The sequence below is a fragment of the Alosa alosa genome, chromosome 4, assembly GCF_017589495.1.
Source record: "Alosa alosa isolate M-15738 ecotype Scorff River chromosome 4, AALO_Geno_1.1, whole genome shotgun sequence".
Classification (NCBI taxonomy): Eukaryota; Metazoa; Chordata; class Actinopteri; order Clupeiformes; family Clupeidae; genus Alosa; species Alosa alosa.
In genome coordinates, this window is record NC_063192.1 from 32,946,729 (window position 1) to 32,952,500 (window position 5,772).

Consider the following 5,772-nt stretch of genomic DNA (forward strand, 5'->3'; position numbering starts at 1 on the left):
CAGGAGCGATGTTTAAATATGTACAGAAACTGTGTTACACAGTGGCGTTTTACTGTTCGCGTGGTTTAAAGCCAATATGAAATATGAGTTGAAACGCTAGCTCGGAACATAACGGCATCTTTCATAAGCTTGCAGTTTCTTCAGCCGCACGAGGAAAAATCACTCATAGATTTAATAACACTTTTGCCAAAAGTGTCCTAGATGGAACTATGGAGTAGATTCCAATCCTTCCACAGATTTAACCCATTTTCTAATGGAAACTTGCTATGTTAGAGGGGGTCATCTGACATCATACGTGAGGCGGTGATATGAGCTGATCGGAAAAAGGACGAAATCCCATGGACAGCCAGTAAAATCTAATCCACTTGCCATGAAGAGAGATTCTGGATGAGCTACATCTGCTAGAGTGAGGATGGTTCATTTTTAACAGACTTTTTAATGTTTTTTTGGAAAACTGATGATAAACCTGTTAGTTCAATTTCAAATGTTACTGTCAGGTCAGATGAAGCAGGCTAATGGATGACCATGGACTTGTGTGGCCTAATACCCTGAATGATGTAAATCAAACACTTTCAGATTGGTAACTCAGATTGATCAGATTGGTTTGCATCTATAGGTTAGTGTCATTCTAGAAATCAAATCAAGTAGGCCTAATATTCATACCAAAACCAACAAGTTTTATTCTTTGTCTTACAACACAAACCTCTACATGGTCATCATATGCATTACAGAGCAGTAATTGTAGGCCCTCAGTGCATTTGTGTGTGTGTGTTTTTTTTATATATAGACTAGCCTACTTAGTTCTCAGCGGAGGGTGGGCCGTGCTGCTGTAAGATGACAGTGGGCAACTGAGCAGGCCGGCCAGCAAGAGGCTGAGACACTGCTGTCTTTGACGCTCACACACAGCCATTTAACCCTCCTCAAGTCATATCGTTATGGACAGACACACACAAGGACTCCAAGCTATCTGAGCAGAGCTGAGTGCTGGTACTCCCCAGCCATAAATGTTTCATGAAAGGCTAATGTAACCCATTAACAGCCTCACCCACAACCTGGCCAAGGAAGCTGTGGCATGTTGGAAATCCAGCGGCGCCAAGGTAAACTCCTCAGGATTTACAGTTAGAACATGCCTATGCCCTCTAGCAGGAGAGCAAGCACTTGGTGAAGCTTTCTCACTGAATTAATCCCTCTTTAATCCGCCATTTCATCAGCAGTTTTTAAAGCCGTGAGTTACTATTAATTCTCTTGTCATTTCATTGTGGCCAGTAATTCAACCGGTCAGACTGTAAGCAGACTGATTATACCAGACTGTGTCCTTAACTAGGCACATATAATATATATAATATATACCATCCAAAAAGTGGTGAAAAACATGAAATACCACAGTGACAAAGGTGACTTTTAAAGGAAAATGATCATTGTGTGTTAGCACCTAAATTCTGTTTTGTTGTTTTTTTCCAGAGCTTAATAACGTAGAGTCTCTGAAATGCCCTGCTTGTCTGCTCACTATTTGGAATGTTCCTGCCAGAGCATGGACACAGGATGGATGGATCAGAATGAAACAGGCCAATTAGAATCGCTGGTTAACTGGGTCCTAGAACTGGCTTTATGATCCTTTTACAGATAGTCTTCATTTGCTTAATCCCTGCATCACCAATGGTAGATATTGACAGTAGCATAGGCCCAGTGGCATCATCATTCCCCTTATAGGCATAGTCTATAAGTTTATTTGGCCAAGGCTACCCCAATCTGAACAATTACAGAACAGACTTCTTAAGTTCCCTCTCAGATGTCTATTACATGAAAAAGATCAATTTCAGTAACATTCTTTTATGGAAACATGACATGTTTGTAGTTTTGTCTTACAACAGGAAACGTCTTATAGGCCTAGACTCATTTTCTTGTACAGGCTCTGGACTCTGTATATTGTAGAGTATCAGTTGTCCAACACGGACAGCTGTGACGTGAGGAACGGACTGATGCGCTGGAAAATCTAGCGGCAGACACAGAGGCAATTACGGGTCTGCCCTCAATTGTCATCTGTAAGGGTAAGAGGTGGCGAAGGACAGGAGGAGCAACACTCAGAAACACACACTTTCCCCCCTTTTTGTAAAGGGAACTCACGACGAAGAACTCTTGTCTACCAGATGTACATTCCTCCCCTGTTACGGCAGTCTTACGCAACTCAAATTATGAATGAGTAAATTAAAACGGCAGTACTTTGAAAGCTAGAGGAGGAAAAACTGTCCGTCCAGACGGCCGTACGTACGCTTCCGTTTTCACTCGAGAAACCTGCTTTTTCCAAGTTCATGCAGTTGTTTCCACCCACTGTAAAACAGCTCATTTAGGCAGACCTGTCTGGGTTATGGCATTGCCCTCGCTTTACTTTTCCAAGTTCAACATGTGCGTTTGAGTAGCGCGGTTACCCGGGCAGTGGAGCTCTGATATGGAAACGGCATATTATACCATGTCTCATGGAAATCTTCTCAAGCATGTTTCGGAAACGGGAATAGGACCCTGGAGCAGCACTTTCAATCAGCTCACAACCGAGAAAAAATGTGCCATTTTCCCCTTTTCCCTTGTCCAGTCGGCATGTTATGGGTGGCTGACATAGTTGTGACTCTGCTAAATGTGATGTAATAGGCCTAGTTGTTTCTACTATGTCAAACTTGACCTTGTCAGATGCTTTTTTTCTTGATTTTTTTCAAGACTTCTCAATAATTACCATGATTTTCCACAGATATGGAAAGTGCGCACATAGGAAGAAATGAGTGCGTTACATAACGGGGTTATATTGATACTCTGCTGGTTGTGTAAAGAATTTCACATCTTCACTTCACCAGGGAAAAAATGAACACACTGGTGTTTTTCCATTTTGAATGCAATAGTCTGAAGCTGTTGAAAGCATATCATCTGAGGGAAGATCTCCCATACCAGTTTTCCTCTTTGATGAGCAGTCATCCACGTTACAGTTAGGACATCATTCCTTGTTCTGTATGTTATCATGTTATCTAAAATAACTGGAATATAGTTCTTCTTTGCATAGATACTGTAGCATCACATTTTCTGTAAAACAGCACCACACACAACATGCTCATGTGAGGAGCTGGTGTCAGGGAGTAGAGTTGATAGCTGGATGTTTAGCCTGGCATCCCAGTAAGCATTGTTGATAAGAGCAACTCATGACATGAAGCAGAATCCCTGTAGTGCACCAGCTCACACTCAAGTGCAAATGCACAGAAGACAGTCATAGCTGGCCCTGAACAGTAGTGAGAAAACCCAATATTAATAACTAGCTTTATATGGAGGTAAATGGACACAATGATAACATTACTTATACATATAAAATAATATTTATTTCAAAATGGCAATCAAAAATCAAAATGTGATTCTGCAGATTTTGATTGTTATAATATAATATACTATAAATATAATATAATAATAACTCAATACATTCAGATGGAATTAACTTGTTCTCCTAGAAGTGCTCAGTCTTTTTCTGATTTTTGATGTATGATATGTAATCTTCAATATGCAAAAACATTACTGTGTCTGGTATACTCTTTAACATTTGAAAATATTTTCAATCATAATATGGAAAATCTAACATAATCAGTAAAACTGGTCAAAACTAATTTCATCAATGAGTTTCTATTTGAGAGCATGCATGCATGCCATGTGTCATGAAACGAAGCATGTACAAACCACTACTTATCTTCATAAGGCTGATATGGAAAATGTAGAAGCTGTTTTTACAAGCCATTGTTGGCATTTTGAAATGACAAATTACAGAGCTATTTCCACGTCTGTGGGTCTGAGCTATATTGTTTACATATGTAGGGAGGAAGATTTCCCATGTCCTGCCTTAGGAAAGGTGAGGTGTGAAGGTATGTCTAAAGCTCCCTGGCTTGACGTGGCTATAAATAGCCCGGAGTAGGGGTGTGAGAATGCACTCGGCAGAAGCCTCAGCGAGAGGTCTGTCATCGGCCCGGCCCCTCCCGTCACCTCTGTCTGACAGAAGCCAACCGCCCCGCTGATGGGAGTTTACACTGGGACATGTCTGAGCTGGAGGATGAGCTTCCAGCCATGCCAGGGCGAGGCAGCAACAGTATCTTTCAATGGAGAGGACGAGCCTCTGGTCTTTATTTACATGGCAGTTCATGAGAGTTTTTTAAACCTGGCGATCAGGCTCTCAGTCAGGTGGGAGAGTTGTGTGTGAGCAGGATTACTAAAGGAACGCTGCCTGATTGACTTGCACCTTACATAAGGAGTTTGCTTTTAAAAAAAAGAGATCAGTCAGCAATTCTGCTTCAACTCCACAGAAACAGAGTACCTGCTCCATCTCACCATTCTCTCACACTCTCACAACACCCTTTAGCAGTTTGTCATGACACAGACTGAGTTGACATGCAAACTAGACCACTACAAAAAAAAAGACATGGTAAGAATATGCCGTGCACTTTAAAATCACAAAATCAAAGGTAAATTCATTGTTTAAAGTCACCTAACTTAAAGCAGTTGTTGTCAAACCAACCAACCGACCAATCAAACACAGATGTTCTCACTCTCTGTCTCCGGTCTTTCAGTCTGGGGAATGACAGAGTGTATGAGCAGAGATCTGAGATGTTAGTGGAGACCTTAGAAGGCTAAGCTACTCAGGGGTCTCCTGTAACAACTGACCGTGTGTCTGACAGAACTGCATGTCAAACAGCATCAGAAATGTTACATCTTTTCTAAAGCCAAATCAGTAAGAAACATGTGTTCATAACAAGAGGCCACCAGTCAAGTGTTAAAGACTTGACATATTACTTAGGAATAAACAACAAAAATAAGCTAAAGTGCCTGTAGTGATACACATATAAGGTTCCTTTGGCCCAAACCACACAGCTGCAGGCCTCTCGTCCCCTCTGTCCTGCAAAGGAATGAGTGCTGTTCCGATGAGAGAACCCAAACAGCGCTGATTGGGAAGCCTGCGCCATTCATTCCACTCATGAGATGGAATTACCCTCTTTATGGCTAATGGCTCTGACTTCAATTACAGTGCGGGCAACATCTTAGAGAGAGGATTTCTGCTTTTGGAATGTCTTGCTGATGCTGGCCAAGGGGCATTAAAGGGAACTCTGGGTGATGCTGGGCATATTTTAAAATCACATTACATTGATTTGTTTAGTGATGGCTTTTATAGGGGGTGGAAATTGAAATACGATTGCCAATTACACACATCATTATGAAGAGCTGCCATGGTAGCACACGCAATGACGTCCATGATTTACTCAATCTTTAAGTCAGTGGGGAGGAAATAACTTGCCATTTCGATTTCTGCATCATAGATGTGGTAATATACTGACAATGTGCATTATTTTACTACCAAGTCAACAAGATTAAGATCTGGCAGTCTGAAAAGGTAGACTGACATATTGGCTTTGATGGAGGCCAAAGCGTTTCAGGCTGCTTATAGATGCAATGCCTAGGGTAGCCAGTGGACTGTGTGATGAAATCAAGCCCAACAACATCCCCCTTTGCACATAAAACAAAACAGATGTCTGGACATAAAGGACTAAATCACATTTAGATGTTCTAGCTGGGGATTCCACACGTACAGATATATAGCAATTTAAATAAACAAAGCTTAACTCTAACCATCCATTTCCATGTCTCTGTGTTAATAAAGATGCAACAGTACGATTCATTGAAAGCTTCGAGAATGTTATGTCATGTGTCATGTAATTGGGGGCCAAGCAGCGAAGGCTCCCATTGTGTTTCTATGTTTTC